This window comes from Mustela erminea, chromosome 18 (assembly GCF_009829155.1).
Source record: "Mustela erminea isolate mMusErm1 chromosome 18, mMusErm1.Pri, whole genome shotgun sequence".
In the NCBI taxonomy this organism is placed as follows: domain Eukaryota; kingdom Metazoa; phylum Chordata; class Mammalia; order Carnivora; family Mustelidae; genus Mustela; species Mustela erminea.
Window position 1 is genome coordinate 46140091 of NC_045631.1, and position 19408 is coordinate 46159498.

The 19408-nt window shown below is 38.9% G+C and overlaps 1 protein-coding gene and 1 non-coding gene across 13 annotated transcripts in view; one reads left to right on the top strand and one right to left on the bottom strand.

The window, feature by feature from the left end:
• TLK2 (tousled like kinase 2) overlaps positions 1-19408 on the top strand; it is a 114765-nt gene that overhangs the window by 8844 nt on the left and 86513 nt on the right. The gene's annotated exons all lie outside the window — the stretch shown is intronic.
• LOC116578567 lies at positions 12509-12610 on the bottom strand. Its single transcript, XR_004280939.1, has one exon. It is a non-coding gene; the product is annotated as a U6 spliceosomal RNA (small nuclear RNA).

Sequence of the window (19408 nt, forward strand, 5' to 3'; positions counted from 1 at the left end):
CGTTGTATACATTGAATAAGTTTTTGTTGAATGGAAAAGAGTATTGAGAAGATGAAAGTAGAGTTAGTTGTCATCCATGTCGGCATGATCTGTTCTGGCTGCTCTAGCTTATCCTTTTACTCCAATCTAAAAATTCTTGTCCTTCAGTTAGAAGGTTTGGTTCATTTACATTTAATGCAATGACATATTTAGGCTTAAATCTTACTGGTGTCTCTTTATAAGTCTTTCTGAAGCTTTTTTTGTTTTTGTTTTGTTTTTGTTTTTTGACAGAGAGATCACAAGTAGGCAGAGAGGCAGGCAGAGAGAAAGGGGGAAGCAGGCTCCCCACCAAGCAGAGAGCCCGATGTGGGGCTCGATCCCAGGATCCTGAGATCATAACCTGAGCCGAAGGCAGAGGCTTAACCCACTGAGCCACCCAGGCACCCCTTTTTAAACCTTAAGCCTTTTTTTACCTTCTTATGAAATGATTTTTTTTTCATTTTTTGATTAGCTTTCTACTGTGAGAGGTAAAGAAATAAGCCCTTAATACTTTTTCTTTCCCTACTTTCAGATTTTTGTCAGTTATCCTATTATTTATTTTTAACATTCCATTTTTCCATCTTCTGGTTTGAAAGTTTTACTCTTTTACTGGTTACCACAGAAATTACAATATGTTATCTGTTGTCAAAGATTAATGTTAATCAGCACCTTTGTCCTATTCTTTTTTTTTTTTTTTAAAGATTTTATTTATTTATTTGACAGAGAGAGATCACAAGTAGGCAGAGAGGCAGGCAGAGAGAAAGGGAGGAAGCAGGCTCCCTGCTGAGCAGAGAACGCGATGCTTGGCTCGATCCCAGGACCCTGGGATGCCGACCTGAGCCAAAGGCAGAGGCTTTAACCCACTGAGCCACCGAGTCCTATTCTTTTTCAGTACAAGGGACTTGAAGATTTAACTCCATTATTCCTCTTCCAATTCACATACTATTGCATATTTAATTACACACATATTTTTAGTTAATAAACTTTATTTTTTAGAACAGTTTTAGGTTCGTAGAAAATTGAGCAGATAGTACCAAGTTCTCATATACTTCCTCCCTGCCTCTCTAGATTCTGCCCACTATTTTTTTTTTTTTTTTTAAGTAAGCCATACCCACCATGGGCTTGAACTCATGACCCGGAGATTGATTAAAAATTAATGCTCTATGGACTGAGCCAGACAGGCATCCCTACTTTTCCCCATTATTAAATCTTACATTAGTGTGGTAGATTTGTTACAACTGATGAACCAATATTGTTATGTTACTATTAACCAAAGTCTGTAGTTTAACATTAGGGTTTATACTTTGTGTTGCACAATTCTGTGGGTTTTGATAAATTCAAGAAATGTCATGTACCCACTCTTCGTATGTATATTTTTAAGATTCACATTATTATTGACTCTGTTTATGTACTCTGTTATATTAACCTAATTTACATAGGTAAACCTGTGTTTACCATTTTGTTCTTCATTCCTTTTTGTGTCTCTGACCTTTAATCTGGAACCCTTTTTCTTCTAAGATATTATAAATATATTCCTAACAGATGTCCTTTGAAATTCCTCTAGTGTGGTTCTACCAATGATCATCTCCCCATTTCATCTGCTTTAGAATAGCTGGGTTTTTTGCTTTATTCTTTTCTTTAAGGTGGGGAGGGGCAGAGGGAGAGGGAGAAAGAGAGAGAGGGCACCATAAGCAAGCTCCACTCTGAGCGGGAAGTACAACCTGGGGCTCCACCTCACAACGCTGAGTTCATGACCTGAGTTGAAATCAAGAGTAGGGCACTTAACCGACCGAGCCACCCAGGTGCCCCTTTGCTTTATTCTTTAATGGTATTTTTGTTAAGTTGAAAATTTTGGGTTGGCTGTTAACTTTCTTTCAGTACACTGTTCACTGTTGTCTACCGGCTTCCATTATATCCTTTTTATTTTTAGTTCCATTGCTGTTCTGTTGAAGGTAATCTGTCTTTGCCCATTTTTGAGATTCTCTGTTTGTCTTTGATTTCTGTATTATAAAGTGGGAATGGGTGATATGTCTATGTTGGATTACTTTTTTGCCTTTATTACTTTTCTGTGCTTTATTTACATTTGAATATTATGGGGGGAACCTGAGCATTCACTTAAAAAAATAGATTTTAGGGCGCCTGGGTGGCTCAGTGGGTTGAGCCTCTGCCTTTGGCTCAGGTCATGATCTCAGGGTCCTGGGATGGAGCCAAGCATGGGGTTCTCTGCTCAGCAGGAAGCCTGCTTCCTCCTCTCTCTCTGCCTGCCTCTCTGCCTACTTGTGATCTCTCTCTGTCAAATAAATAAATAAAATCTTAAAAAAAATAGATTTTAGTTTTTAGAGAGGTTTTAGGCTCAGGACAAAATTGGGGGGAATGTGCCTAGATTTCCAATAAACTCTTTGACCCACATATGCATCACCTCCCACAGTGTCAACATCTCCCACGAGAGTGGTACATTTGTCAGAATTGATGAATCTGTTGACACATCATTATCACTCAGAGTCCGTAGTTTACGTTAGGATTCAGTCTTGGTGTGGTACATTCTATGGGTTTCGTCAAATATGTAAGGATCTTACTCTATTAGAGTATCATACACAGTAGTTCTGTTGCCTTAGGAATCCTCTGTGCTCCAGCTGTTTTTTTGTTTTTTTTTTTTTAAGATTTTATTTATTTATGGGGGGGGGAGAGCGAGCACAGGCAGACAGAATGGCAGGCAGAGGCAGAGGGAGAAGCAGGCTCCCCCCACCCCGAGCAAGGAGCCCGATGTGGGACTCGATCCCAGGACGCTGGGATCATGACCTGAGCGAAGGCAGCTGCTCATCCAACTGAGCCACCCAGGCGTCCCTGTGCTCCAGCTGTTTATCCCTCCTTCCCCTAAGTCTTGCCAGCTACTGATCTTTTTACTGTCACCACAGTTTTATGGTTTATGGAATGTCATATAGTCAGAATCACACAGTATGTAGCCTTGCAGACTGGCCTCTTTCACTTTGTAATATTTAAGTGTTCTCCATGGCTTTTCATAACTTGGTAGCCCATTTCTTTTTAGCACTGAATAATATTCCATTGTCCAGATGTACCACAGTTTATTATCCAGCCAGCTACTGAGGGATAATTGGTTGTGTTTAAGTTTTAGCAGTTATGAAGAAAACCTCTGTAAACATCCATGTGTAGATTTTTGTGAATGGTTGAATTTTAGTTATTCTGTTGGGATTCTTAAATCTGTGGGTTGCTGGTTTTAATCGGTTCTAGAATATTCTCAGCCATTGTCACCAGCCATTGCTTCTGCCTTATTCTGTCTTCTCCCTCTTGCACTCTATTTAAACATATTAGACTTTCTAACTGTATTTTCTCTGCCTCCTACTCTGTTTTCTGGATTCCTGGTCTTTATTTCCCAAAGCTAATGCTGGGTAGTTTCTTCTGACCTACCCTCCCCTTCTTTATTTTTTTTTTTTAAATTTGTCTAATCTGCGTAAACCTATCCATTGAGTTTCCATGAAGGCTGGTTTGTTTCTGGGTCACTCTTGTCCTGTAAAGGTAACTGGACTCCTTCTTTTAAAATATGGGGTGGATTTCCTAGATTCCGTTCACTGGGAAGGGCCTGGGCTTTGACTTCATTCTCTTCCCATCCCTCTAGGCCTCCTACTAAATTACAGCTCAGTTTTGCAGTTTTACTTTGGAATTAAATCAGCTAATGCCCTCAAATAGAAATAATTTTTTTGAGTGCTGAGCTTACCTTTCTGAGTTTTGTCCTCTCATGGATTTTGGTACAGTAATTCCTCATTTCACTTTTTTATATGGTCAGTAAAACAAACCTGTTTAATGCTTATAAAGTGTGCATTGAAAATGTATGTGCATATAAAGTGCCATAGCGGGTAAGAATCCATACCTAGATTTCTCCCTTGTGAGTTTTCACTTCTCATCTGCTTCCTTACTTCCTGTATGTGGTGGTGTCATTGTCATCCCTCCTGGCTATTAGTCACTTGTGCTATTTCTTATTCTCTGTTTACTTTTAGTTAAAAATAAAGACTGAATTGAAATATTCCCTAAAGCTCTTTTTAAGAAGGCAAGGAAAAGGGGAATTTATATTATTAGTGATTTTGTATTTCAGCCCTGAGTCTAGGGATGATTTGGCTTGGTCAGTCTTGTTCTTCTCTACCTTGCCTGGTTCTCAAATTGCTAGGTCCTTCTTGGTGGTAGGTTTCACTTGGCCTTCACTACTACTAGATACGGTAAGATTGGATAAGCGTAGAATCTGCTTCCTACTGCGTTAGCCATGTTAAATGCTTCTTGGGCTTTTCTCTTTGACTTTTTTTACAGTGCAATTGCCCAGTTTCCCTAACCTAGAAAGAAGCTTTACTTTTTCTAGTCCCAAATATTCCTTCCTTAGACTTTAGACGTACTAAAAATAAAAGCATTCCTGGATGTTTGGTGACTTTGCCCTACCAGAGGGGTTCACCTTCCCATCTCTCTGTTCTCTTTGGTTCATTTAAGGGTAGTCTTTTGACTTAGTGTGGGGCCATAGAGTTTCTCTCATAGGGTTATTTGTCTTAGCGCCTGCCTGCTCCCCAGTCAGCTTTTTTGCCCTTAAGACTTTCATAAAAAATATTGTTTCATAATTTGGACTGTTCTCTTTTTTTAGTTTTTGGTTTGAGCATAGTTAATAGTGTCATATTAGTTTCAGGTGTATAATATAGCCATTCAACGATTCTCCACATTACTCAGTGCTCAACATGGTTAAGTGTACTTCTTTTTTTCTTTTTAAAGTAAACTCTGCCCCCAACGTAGGGCTCAGACTCCTGACCCCAGAGTCAAGAGTCCAGTGCTGTACCAACTGAGCGAGCCAGGTGGCCCATGATAAGTGTATTCTTCATGGTCTGTTCTTGCTTTCTACCCAAGGAACACTCCTCTGCAGATTAAAGCAGCTTAGAGGATCCGAAGTACCGGTGGGAGCTCTTCTCCCTTTGGTTTATGAGTTTTGCCTATTTTCCAAGGTTCTTAGCCTTTTTGCTTTCCTAAATTTCTTGGTCATTAAAATTTACTGTTTTTCTTATTGTGGTAAATGCACAGAGGATTTACCGTTCTCATTATTCTTGAACATACAGTAAGCCAAGTATGTGCCCTTTGCTGTGCAGCGCCATTGCCGTCTCTCTCAGGAACCTTTCATCTTGCAGAAATGAAACTGTACTTATTGAATATTAACTCTCCAGTTAGCCCTCCCTTCAGTCCCTGGCAACTACTGTTCTGTTTTCTGTTTCTATGAATTTGACTACTTTTTTTTTCTTAAGATTTTATTTATTTATTTGCGATGGATATGGTAAGCATGGGGGGTGGCGGGCTGTGATGGGGGCAGGGGTAGATGGAGAGAGAGAAGCAGACTCCCCGCTGAGCAGAGAGCCTGACACTGGCTGGATCCCAGGACCCGGAAATCATGACCTGAGCCAAGGCAGACACTTAACCCACTGAGCCACCCAGGCGCCCCTAAATTTAACTACTTCAGAAATCTCATCTAAACGGATTCATATAGTATTTGTATTTTTGTGATTGGCTTATTACACAATCACAAAAACATAATCAGCATCGTATCCTCAGGGCTCATCCACGTTGTAGCATATGTCAGAATTTCCTTTTTAAAGCTAAATAGTACTCCATTATATGTACCACATTTTATTTATCCATTTGTCTGTTTTTGGACACTTGGTTGCTTCTTCCTTTTGGCTGCTGTGAATACTTCTGCTGAGAACAAGGGTGCACAGATGTCTGAGTGCCTGCTTTCATTTCTTTTGGGTACATATGCAGAAGTGAAATGGCGGGATCATATTAAACTTCATTATTTTGTCAGTAATGAGTTTGACCCCCTCAGTCCTTTTAATCAACAAAGAACAGCCAAAAATAGTGATTCTTTTTCTTTCAGTTCACATCCAGCAAAAGCCTTCAAAGTCTTAGCAATTTCATTAACATCTGTAGAAGAGCTAATAATAATACTCAAACTGCAGTGTGTGCAAATGGTACTATTAGTCTGGTAAGTGGAAGAACTAAGTCATGTCATGTAATTTGGTGAGTTGTATAGGATAGCCTTTTATATTAACTAATTTTATTTTATTTAAAGATTTTATTTTATTTGTCAGCGAGATAGCACAAGCAGAGGGAGTGGCAGGCAGAGGGAGAGGGAGAAGCAGGCTCTCCGCTGAGCAGGGAGCCCGACGTGGGACTCGATCCCGGGACCCTGGGATCATGACCTGAGCCAAAGGCAAACACTTAACTGGCTGAGCCACCCAGGCATCGCTATTTTAACTATTTTAGAACAATATTAGCAAGCTGTCCAAATTTGGTGTCCTAGATTTTATTTTAACCAGTGTTGCTTTAAATATTAAGTCCTATGAAGACTGTTAATGTTGCCCCCGTAAAGATAACAAGATGTTGGTGTCTGCTCTAGTGGACACGACCTGTATGGCTGATAACTGCTTCTATGAAGAGTAAATATGTGACTTATCACCTAAACTGCTGCCAGAGTTGGTGTTAATTTAGTTCTGTTTTGCCTGACTTCAGAGGAATACTGCGGTTTAATTGTGGAATTAAAATGTAATTTGAAGGGCTGTTGATCTCGGGACATGGTGCCTCCAGTTCAGGATATCTTCTATTAATTAACTCTAATAGATTTAATGTTCAAATTTAGCAGAAGCTACTAGCATCAAACCAAAACTAACTTATCCAGTCTGCATTACATTACCAAGTGACCAGCTAGAACCAAGACACAAAATATTCCGTTAGTATTATGGACTGTTTGACCTGCTTGTAGGCTAATCTGGATTAGATGAAGGAGAAGAGACATAATAGCTATATTGAAATTTTAATATTCAAATTTTTCAGCAATTGAGTTCAACCAACTTTTACTCAGTTTGTACTATGTCTAGGCGTTACTGAGGATTTAAAAAAAAAAAAGTCAGCAAGATGCACTGTATACTCTGGAGGCACTTACAGTCAGGCAGACATGAACCCAGATGTGTAGGATGGATATAGAGATGTGAAAGTACTATGAGCCTAAAAGAAGGGAGTGTAATTTGCTTAGGAGTCAGATTGTGTCGGGAGAAGATGAGACTTTTTCTATGTTGCTCAGAAAGATCACGTAAGATACACTGTAAACAGACGACTTAAGAAATGTTCTGATAAAATATTATTAGAGAATAAGTCACAGAATGATGATACAGAACTACTTGGTTTTGAAGTTTAACAGAACTGCTTAGGGTCTAGGATAGAGGTTCTGTTTTGAAGAATTAATTACGATTAGGCGATATATTTAATTAATACAAAATTGAAAAGATTTCAGAAATACACCGTGAAACATCTCTTTGACCATGTCCATCTTGTCTCCCTCCCTGAAGACAGCTATTACTAGCAGTTTCTTTTATTTATATATATGATATATGTGATACAAATCATATATATTTGATGTATATGTGTGTGTGTATACGCACACAAATACTTTGCTATATTAGCCCCCTCCATTTTTAAAAAACAGTGACAAGTGTATTATATATAGTATTGTATGTTTTGCTTTTTGTGCTTAAAATCTTAGAAATTCTCTTACAGTAATATATAGAGAGCTTCCTTGTCCTTTTTTCCTAAGGCTGCTTAATATTCCGTTGTGCTGCTGAGATCAAGAGTTGGATGCTTTACGAAGTGAGCCACCCATGTGCCCTGAGATTTAATTTATTTAGAGATAGTTGATGGTGTTGTATAAAACTCTCTTTCTTAATACTGTATTGTTATTTGGTGGCTTATTTTGAAAGAGGATTTTTCTTGAGATGATTTGGAATATTTTATGTGGGGAAAAATGAGGTAAACATGTATGTCGTGCTAGATACTGGAGCAAAAATAAAAGATATTAGCTGTTAATAGAACTCAGGAAAATTTTTAAAAATTGTGACATGTTCTGAAACAGAACTGGTGGAGCATTTGTTATACGGAATTATTTGTGGTAAATAACTTATTTTTATTTTTTAAAAAGATTAATTTATTTGGGAGAGAGTGGGGTAGGAGTGGGTGTGGGGAGCGGAGGAAGGGGAACAAGCAGACTGTGCTGAGAACAGATCTGGAGCCGCTCTGGGGGCTTGAGCCGGTGACCCTGAGATCCTGGCCTGAGCTGAAACCAGAGTCAAGTGCTCAACCGACTGAACCACTCAGATGTGTGGTAGATAACTTATTTTAACTAGTTCTCCAAAGTTTTATTTATTTCTGAAACAGAAGCTTAGGAGAAAATTCCTATTATGGTGTATATTTGTAGAACTTTTTTTTTTTTTTTTACATTTTTAATTTATTTAAGTAATCTCTGCACCCAGCATAGGGCTCAGACTTACAACCCTGAGATCAAGAGTCACACACTTTTCCAACTGAGCCAGCCAAGTGCTCCCTAGAACTTTTTATAGTGACATTTGCTGTAATGGGATTCTGCTTTTACTACCAAACCTTCGATAACAGTGAGTTAGTTCCTTTTTTCCCTCCTCCTTCCTGCCTGCCTTCCTTTCTTTTTCTTAAACTTTTTATTTATTTGAGAGAGTGAGTGAATAAGAGAGAGAGCGCATGCGTTGAGGGAGAGGGAGAAGCTGACTCCCCTGCTGAGCAGGGAGCCCAACATGGAGCTGGATCCCAGGACCTTGAGATCATGACGAGCCTAAGGTAGATGTTTAGCCATCTGCCACCTACGTTCTCCTACACGTGCTCCTACAGTAATTTCTAAGATCTGGTCTATATGTTACTGATTTCAGATAGTCTTTCCGGTTATTTGAAGGTAGACTGTGATAAGTTAAATACCCCTAAAAAAAAATAATGCAACAAAGAAGTAATAACTTATAATCCCTCAGTGGAGATAAAATTCAATATTTAAAGAAAAATACACATCAGTGTTAAGGAAGGTAGAAAGAGAAAAGAAATAAGATGTGACAAATAAGGAAAAAATGAGCAATATGGCAGATTTATATCCAAATATATTGATATTAAATAAACTGTTAATGGTCTAGCACTCCATTTAGAAGGGAGTGTCAGGTTAGGTCAGTGTTATATGACCCATCTGTATGCTGTCTACAAGAAACTCACTTTATTTTTAACCTCTTTGTAATCGAAAGGATGGAAAAAGTTACTATATAAACACTGAGAAGGCTGGAGGGACTATGTGTTAGATAAAGGAGATTTCAGAACAAGGGAAATATTACAAGGGATAAGAAGGTATATTTTAATTAATGAGAAAAGGATCAGTTCATTGGGAAGACCCAGCAGTCCTGAACATGTGTGCATCCAGTGATAGAGCAAAGGAAAAACTGATAGCTGAATGGAGCAATAGGCCAATCCATAATTGTGGTTGGAAATTGCAGTGGTCCCTTTCAGTAACTGATTGAACAAGCAGGCAGACCAATCAGCAAGGATATAAAAGAACTGGACACCACTATCAATGGACTGTACCTAATTGACATTTATAGACTACTATGCCCACATTCTTTTCAACTGCACAAGTAACATTTATCAAAGTGGACTATATGCTGGACTATAAAATGTGTTTCAACAAATTTTATTTCATTTTATTTTAAGATTTTATTTATTTATTTGACAGACAGAGATCACGAGTAGGCAGAGAAGGCAGGCAGAGAGAGGCGGGGAGGTGGGCTCCTCACTGAGCAGAGAGCCCCATGGGGGCTCGATCCCAGGACCCTGAGATCATGACCTGAGCTGAAGACAGAGGCTTAACCCACTGAGTCATTCAGGCATCCCCCTTATTTTTGCTTGTTTGTTTCAACAAATTTTTAAGGATTTAATTTATAAGGAGTACTTTAACTACAACAGAATTAAATAATCAAAAAGAAAAAGATATCTGGAAAATTGCTGAATATTTGAAAGTTAAATAGCATACTTCTAAATAAATGCAGATCAAAGAAGAATTCATAAGGGGGGGAAGAATTCACAAGGGAAATTAGAAAATGTTTTGAACTAAATGAAAATGAAAACTAATTTGAAAAACAAATTTTGATATTCAAAATTTTGATACTCAAAATTTGTGGTGTGCAGCTAAAGCAGTGTTTTAGAGGGAAACTTAAAGCTTCAAAAGAGGGACGCCTGGGTGGCTCAGTTGGTTAAGCAGCTGCCTTCAGCTCAGGTCATGATCCCAGCGTCCTGGGATCGAGTCCCACATCGGGCTCCTTGCTCGGCAGGGAGCCTACTTCTCCCTCTGCCTCTGCCTACTATTCTGTCTGCCTGTGCGCGCTCTCTCTCTCTCTCTCTCTCTCTCTCTGACAAATAAATAAAATCTTTAAAAAAAAAAAAAAAAAGCTTCAAAAGAAAGTTCTGGGGCACCTGCATGGCTCAGTTGGTTAAGCATCTTCCTTTGGCTCAGGTCATGATCCCAGGGTCCTGGGATTGAGGCCCACATTGGGCCCCCCGCTCAGCGAGGAGTCTGCTTCTCCCTCTGCCTGCCATCTCCCCACCCCTTCTCATGTGCGCCTCCTCTCTCTGTGTCAAATAAATAAAATCTTAAAAAAAAAAAAAAGTCTAAAAACTATGACCCACGATTCTGCCTTTAGAAACTAGAAAAAGAGCAAACTAAGTAGAAGGAAAGAAAAAGCTGAAATGAAAGAGAAAGCAAATCTGAATAACCCTCTATTTATTTTTAAAAATTGGATTTTTAATTAAAAACCTTTCCACAGGGGTGCCTGGGTGGCTCAGTCGTTGAGCATCTGCCTTCAGCTCAGGTTATGATGCTGGTGTCCTGAGATCGAGCCCCATATCAGGCTCCAGCCCAACATCAGGCTCCCTGCTCAGCGGAATGCCTGCTTCTCCCTCTCCTACTTCAGCTGCTTGTGTTCCCTCTCTTACTGTCTCTCTCTCTCTCTCAAATAAATAGATAAAATGTTTAAACAAACAAACAAAACCTTTCCACAAATTAAAGTCCAGACTCTCATGGCTTTATTAGTAAATTCTGTCAAACGTTTAAGGAAGAAATAGTAAAAACATTTTCACAAATTACAGAAAGTTTATGAGGACAGCATTATCTTGATACCAAACCAGGCAAAAAAAGACATGAGGAGGGCGCCTGGGTGGCTCAGTGGGTTAAGCTTCTGCGTTCAGCTCAGGTCATGGTCTCAGGGTCCTGGGATTGAGTCCCACATTGGGTTCTCTTTCTCAGTGGAAAGCCTACCCCCCCCCGCCTGCCTCTCTGCCTACTTGTGATCTCTCTCTCTGTCAAATAAATAAATAAATAATATATTTTTAAAAAGACACTAGGAAAAAATAAAAGTATAGCTCAATATCCCTCATGAATATATACTCAAATTCACTAAAAAGTATTAGCAAATTGAATCTGCAGACACACACATACATACACACACATGTATAAAGGATAATACATCATGACTAATTTGTTTAATCCCAATTGCAAAGGTTGATTTAACGTTAAAGGCAGAGTAATTCACCATATTAATAAAATAAAGCAGAAAAGCCAAATGACCTTGTAACAGATCCATGAAAAGCATTTATTATTATTATTTTTTTAAGATTTAATTTATGTATTTGACAGAGAGAGATCACAAGTAGGCAGAGAGGCAGGCAGCGTGGGTGGGTGGGTGGGGTGCAGGCGGGCTCAATTCTAAAACCCTGAGACCATGACCTGAGCTGAAGGCAGAGGCTTAACCCACTGAGCCACCAGGTGCTGCCGTGAAAAGCATTAAAACAGAGTTTACTGATTTGTGATAAAAGCTGTCAGCTAACTAGGAATAGAAGGGAACTTCCTTAATCTGATAAAAGGCATCTGTGAAGAACCTAGGGTGAACCTCTTGCTTAATGGTAAAGATGGGATGCTTTCAGTCTAATGTCCAGAACAAGTCAAGAGTATTTATTTCACAACTGCTGTTTAACCTGTTCTGAAGATCCAAACTGAAGTATTAAGGCAGATAAAAGGAAAAGCTCACAGATTGGGAAGGAAAAGTAAACCTATGTTTATTTTTTTGTTGTCTTATAAATGACATGATTGCACATGTAGGAATTTCTACTTCTTTTAAAACACTGTTTTAGCTGCATCCCACAAATTTTGATAAAAAAAAAAAGCTACCATAGTTTAAGATTAGCTAGGATAGAAGATCAATATATGAAAGTCCATTGTATTTCTGTATACTAGCAATGCACAGTTGGCAGTTGAAATTTGAAAACCAATGCCATTCATAGTAGCATCAAGTAATACAAATATAAAAACATTCCCCAAGAACAGAAGAGTGAGAATATTTGTTAAAATTCCTTGTGTTTTTCCCCCACTTGAATTTATTTTAAAATTTTTCAAATTTAAATTCAGTTAATTACCATATACTGTATTATTTATTTGTTTCAGGGGTACAGTCTGTGATTCATCAGTCTTATGTGATAGCCAGGGCTCTTTACAACACATACCCTCCCTGATGTTCATCACCCAGTTACCTCATCTCTCTACCCTCCTCCCCTCCAGCAACCCTCAGTTTTTAAAAATATGGAACACTTCATGAATTTGTGTGTCATCTTTATGTGGGGCCATGCCAGTCTTCTCTGTATCGTTCCAATTTTAGTATATGTGCTGCCGAAGCGCTAAAATTCCTTGTAATAGAAGTTACCTTGTATTCTTATTTCATTGATGAGGGCTTTGAAGTACAAAGGATTATAGAATGATCCTTTGCTTAAGTGATCTTTACACCTTCTGTGCGGCTCAAACTCAGAACCCCAAGATCAGGAGTCACATGCCCCACTCACTGAGCCAGCCAGGGCCCCTGGGTTAGCATTTCTTTTCTTTTCTTTTTTAAAATTTTATTTTTATTTATTTGACACAGAGAGATCACAAGTAGGCCGAGGGGCAGACAGAGCAGGGGAAGCAGGCTTCCTACTGAGCAGAGAGCCCGATGCGGGGCTCGATCCCAGGACCCCAAGATCATGACCTGAGCCGAAGGCTTAACCCACTGAGCCACCCAGGCGCCTCTGGTTTAGCATTTCTTTTTTTCTTTCTTTTTTTTTTTTTTATGATTTTATTTATTTATTTATTTGTCAGAGAGAGAGAGAGAGAGAGAGAGAGAACGCACACAAGCAGGCAGAGGCCAAGAGAGAGAAGCGGGCTCCCTGCTGAGCAAGGAGCCTGATGCTGGACTTGATCCCAGGACCCTGGGATCATGACCTGAGCAGAAGGCAGAGGCTTAACCCACTGAGCCACCCAGGCGTCCTTGGTTTAGCATTTCTAAATTAAACTCTACATCCAAAGTGGGGCTTGAACTCATGACCCCGAGATAAAGAATCATATGCTCTACCAACTGAGCCAGCCAGGTACCCTGCATTTTTAATTTAGGTAAATGGTTCAAACTCTTTACCTTTTGGTTTTATCTGATACATTGCAACTTGTTGAATAATCTGACCTTTTTGTGGGACAAACCATTTTACTGTAATATAGGCTTGACAGTCTAAAGGGTGATGAAACCGGTTGGCTTGGTCTCTTGAACTGTTGGTGGGAAAGCAAATTGGTGTAGCCATTGTGGAAAAGAGTATGGAGGTTCATCAAAAAATTAAAAATAGAACTACCTGGTGATCCAGGAATCGCACCGCTGGTTATTTATCTGAAAAATACAAAAACAGTAATTCAGAGGGATACATGCACCCCTGTGTTTATTGCAACATACAATAGCCAAACTGTGGAAGCGCCCCAAGTGTCCCATGAGGAAGATGTGTCTAGATGTAATGGAATTCAGACATAAAAAAGAATGAAATCTTGCCATTTGCAGCAGCGTAGGTGGAGTTAGAGAATATAATGCTGAGTGAGTTAAGTCAGAGAAAGACAAATACCACATCATTTCACTCATGTGGAATTTAGGAAACAGAACAAATCAGCCAAGGGAAAAAAAAGAGAGAGACAAACCAAGAAACAGATTCTTAACTGGAGAACAAACTGATGGTTATCAGAGAGGAGGTGGGTGAGGAGGTGGGGGAAATAGAAGATAGAGATTAAAGAGTAGACTTACCATGGGGTGCTTGGGTGGCTTGGTGGGTTAAAGCCTCTGCCTTCGGTTTGGGTCATCATCTCAGGGTCCTGGATGGAGCCCTGCATCGGGCGCTCTGCTCAGCAGGGAGCCTGCTTCCTCCTCTCTCTCTGCCTGCCTCTCTGCCTACTTGTGATCTCTTGTCAACAACAACAAAAAATCTTTAAAAAAAAAAAAAAGTAGGCTTATCATGATTTTAAAAAGGAGGGGGGCACCTTTGATTGTCCTTCTAGTCATGAGTCCTTTTTACAGAGCTATTGGATAAATATTAAGTTGGGCAAAACTGATAGCAGTGTGGGGAAAAAAAAACAACTGGATGGTTTCGTTGGTTAAAGTTTCCTGTTAAAGATGGACCTTGAATATCTCCTGTACTCCCAGAAAGGGGGAAAGCGGCTAATCTTCATTGAGCACCACCTAATTTCAGGCATTGTTTTCCTCCCTCCCCAATATATGGTATTATTTTATTTAATCCTTGCAGTATCTTTTTTATCACGGTTGAGAAGATCAGAGCTCATATATCATGTAGCTTAAGTGATTTGCCTAGTTTAATACACTGGCTCAGTGATTCAGTCCTATACCTGTCTGATTTTAAACCTTTGGTACCAGCTATTCTCAATAATTTTTCTATTGGTCATACTACTGGCCCATCCCATTCTTTCCATTCAGGAAATGCAAGTGAGTGAGATTAATTTTTACAGTGCTAACTTTGAATCTTTTCCTTACTTTAACAGTAAATCACTCAGGAAAAAAAGTCAGGGATATAATTTGTGATACTCCTCACAGCTGTTACGTAAAGACATTAGTTTTTTTTGGTGTTGTGTTTTAAGTAAGCTCCACACTCAGTGTGGAGCCTAATAGGGAACTCAAATGCATGACCCTGAGATGGAGATCTGAGCTGAGACCAAGAGTTGGACGCTTAACCACCTGAGCCATCCAGATGCCCCAAGACACCAGTTTTAAAGTAGCTTTGATACACTTTAATCCAAGTCATTGTCTATATTTTTTACTTGCTGTGCTTAACTCCGAGCCATGAGCCATCATGTGCCTTAGGAAATAATGTGGTTTAGGGGTATAAGTAACAGTGCCCTAGCTAAGAGTATTTACATGGGTTATACCAAGTGTACCTACCATCTTGATGATAGGTTTGTAGTGTAATTTTTGGAATTGAGATTGGAGGGTGAGCAAATGAGATTGCCATGCCTTAGTGGAAAATCTCTGAACTACCTTTTCCCAGATCAGATAGGTAGACACTGCAAACAGCTAAGATGTGTATGTAGGAGGTAGTCATGGATTGCATAAACTTAAAAATGACTGTGTTAAATTCTAGCTTTTGAAGGGTCAGAGAAGGCATTAGGGTTGTCTGCCTGGCTTTTTTTTTTTTTTGTCTGCCTGGCGTTTTACAGATGAGTAAATTGAGGCTCAAAAAAGAGCAGTTGACTTGCTAAAAGTTGTGCCACAATCACTATAACAATATATATACAAATTTCTCTGCAATAGAAATTTGTTATATTTCCCTATAGGAGATGGCAATAGGTGTGTTCCTTACGGATTAATGATCTCTTCAAAACAGTAAAAGCCAGGAACTTAAACTTACTGATCCTTGAACAGGGTTATGTACTTCTTCGATATCTGAAATGTGGATTATATATAGTGATCTTTATATTTATGTTCGTAAGACCATTTCTTTTCTGTTGTCTTTACTGTGAATGTGCCCCCAGGATTTTCTACAGAACTTCTCCTTTCTGTCTGTAAATACTGGATTTGTAGTTTTTATTTTTCAATTTTTTAAAAATTTTATTTATTTATTTGAGAGAGAGAGAGCACAAGCAGGGCAGAGGGAGAGGGAAAGGCAGACTCCCTGCTGCACAGGGAGCCCAGTGTGGGACTTGATCCCAGAACCCTCAGCCGAAGGCAGATGCCTCACCAACTGAGCCACCGAGGTGCCCCTGAACTTGTAGTTTTTAATGTGTAAAGTTCTAAGCATAAGGAGAAAGGCTGAAGCTAAATTGCAAGCTTTACAATGAAATACATAGTAGTCCATATAGTTGTTGCTTCTACCCATGTTGAAGCCAAACTCCTTTCCCTTGCATTTAGTTTTTTAATGATTAATTTTTAGTTACCTTTTTTTTTTTTTTTTGACACACAGAGAGCACAAGTAGGCAGAGAGTCAGGCAGAGAGAGATGGGGAAGCAGGCTCCCCGACGAGCAGAGAGTCCGACGTGGGGCTCGATCCCAGGACCCTGGGACCACAACCTGAGCTGAAGGCAGAGGCTCCAACCCACTGAGCCACCCAGGCACCCCTAATTTTTAGTTACTTAAGGAATGCATGTGTACTTCTGTAATAATGAGAACTGTAATTGCTCTGAGAAGTTCGAGGTGTATCTATCTAGATTTTTTAAATATTGTACTTATCCACTTGCATACATATCTATGCATAGAAAACACATTACTGATTTTGGTGTGTAATTTTTATAGAAATTGAATCATACTGTTATTGTTCTTCAACTTGTTTTTCATGCAACAGGTGATTTTGAGATTACCATTTAGGTGTGGCTGCATGTTCTTTAAACAGTCATCCTATAAACACATCTGTTAAGATAGTGTTTTGTCTCTTATTTAAAGAAATATGAGGGGGTGTGCCCAGGGACTCTTGATCTTAGGGTCATGAGTTCAATGCCCACACTGGGCATGGAACCTACGGGGGTAAAAAAAAGGTGCCTGGGTGGCTCAGTGGGTTCAGTGTCTAGTGATGGTTTCTGCTCAGGTCAGATCATGATCTCACAGTCGTTAGATTGAGTGAGGAGTCTGCTTGAAGAGTCTCTCTTCCTCTGCACCTTCTTGCCTGTGCTCTCTCTCTGGAATAAATAAATCTCTTTAAAAATTAAGAAATATGTGAAATGATATAAAGGATTTGAAAATTAGAGGGAGAAAACCTAATCCTTTCAGTTGATGATCGCGAAGCTCCAGAGGGCACGGTTATTACGTATTCTGTCCATCATAGTCGCTTTCTTCTCATGGTTTTAAGTACTTTTGTATCTAGCAGAATTGCACTGGATCTTTTTTTTTTTTTTAAGATTTTATTTATTTATTTGACAGAGATCACAGGTAGGCAGAGAGACAGGCAGAAGGTGGGGGAAGCAGGCTCCCTGCTGAGCAGAGAGCCCCCATGTGGGGCTTGATCCCAGGACCCTGAGATCATAACCTGAGCCAAAGACAGAGACCTAATCCACTGAGACACCCAGGCACCCTGGATTTTTTTTCTTTACAGCTTTATTGAGATATAGTTCACGCAACATACACTTTATCAATTAAAGTGTACAATTCAGTGGCTTATTGCATTTACAAAATTGTGCAACCATTACCACGATCAATTTTGGGATATTTTATCACCTCAAAGAGAAACATTTACACCTTAAATGTCACACTCAAAACTCCCATTCCTCTCAGCTCTTGTCAACCAGTCCACTTTTTGTCTCTATAGATTTGCATATTCTGAACATTTCACGTAAATGGAATTATACAGTATGTGGCCTTTTGTGAGTGGCTTCTTTCTTTTAGCATCATTTTCTGTTTTCAAGATTCATTTTGTTATAGCATGTAATCAGTACTTTGTCTTTTCATTGCCGAATAATACTTCACTGTGGGTGTGGATATGCCGTATATTTTTTTTACCCATTCCTTTTTTTTTAAATTTTTTATTTTTTTAAAGATTTTATCTATTTGACAGAGAGATCACAAGGAGACAGAGAGGCAAGCAGAGAGAGGGGGAAGCAGGTGAGTCTTGATCCCAGGACCCTGAGATCATGACTTGAGCTGAAGGCAGAGGCTTAACCTGCTGAGCCACTCAGGTGCCCCTTTTTTACCCATTCTTAAGTTTGATTTTTTTTTTCCCCTATTTTTTGGCTATTATGAATAATGGTGCTGTAAATATTCATGTTTGTATTTCTGGGTGCACATATGTTTTTATTTCTCTTGGCTATATTCCTAGGGGTGGAATTGCTGGATCTTTTGGTGAAGAGGTACTCTCTTAAAGACTGGAGCATGTAAAAACCTAAGAATCTTTCTTTTCAGTCATTAGTTTAACCAGTTTAGGAGCTGCCAGACTTTGCCAATGTGGCTGCAACATTTTCTATCCCACCAACAGTGCATGAGAGATGAACTTTCTCCATATTCTTGCTAACATGTTGTTATCTGTTTTTTTTTTTTCTTTTTGTTATATGCATCAGATCTGGAGTGAATTATGTAGACTTTTATAAGCAGGTTTCCAGGTTTCTGCTCAGATAATTAAAGGAGTTCTTGTTTTTCTTATTGTTGAGTCCTAGTTTTCTAGAAATGGATATTATTAAATTATATGGTTAGGATTTGGCAGGACTAAAATATTACTAAAATCATTAATATTAACTAATAATTCTTGACACTGTATTGTAATATTTTTGTTTCCTTACTAAAACACAATTATTGGGACGCCTGGGTGGCTCAGTTGGTTAAGCTGCTGCCTTCGGCTCAGGTCATGATCCCAGCGTCCTGGGATCGAGTCCCACATTGGGCTCCTTTCTCCACAGGGAGCCTGCTTCTCCCTCTGACTCTGCCTGCCACTCTGTTTGCCTGTGCTCGCTCTCGCTCCCTCTCTCTCTAACAAATAAATAAATAAAATCTTTAAAAAATAAAATAAAATAAAACACAATTATTTAAAATAACTTCATTTATTTATTTATTTATTTATGGTTAAAGGCTACTGTTGTTGTTTGGACGAGGTATATTCACTATAGATGTCAGTTAATCTGATTTTTTGTTTGGGAGGTGTTGTTTTTTTTTTAATTAAGTTTCTAATTCCACAATATAGTTAATGTACAGTGTTCTATTAATTTCAGGTGTACAGTTAGTGATTCATTAGTTCTATATATTACTCAGTGCTCATCGTAAGTATACACTTAATGAAGATGTTTTATGAGGTGTAATTGACATACAACATTATATTAGTTTCAGATACTCAATAGAATCACCCTGCTTTGGTCATAATTGAATGGAAGTAAAAAATGAACTTCATTATACTTATGCCACTCAAGTATGTTTGCTAAAGTTATTAGAGTTAAGGCAGTTGATTCAATTGAGCAGTTTTTCTGGTTTTCTAGATTAGATAGCTTCACTTACAATCAAGACTGATTATTACAGTAAAAAAACTACCTCAGTTACTTTGGCTTATAGTTATAAAAGTTGTATTGGAATAGATTGAAATGATGCCACCAGTTTTTAAATAAATTGATTTTGTTCTTTAAAAATAATTTTCTTGAGAGTGTTGCTGAAGATGATTTTATAAGTTAAAAGGGTACAGTGCTCCCTGCTAAAGTGGGAACGTTCTGGAAGTAATG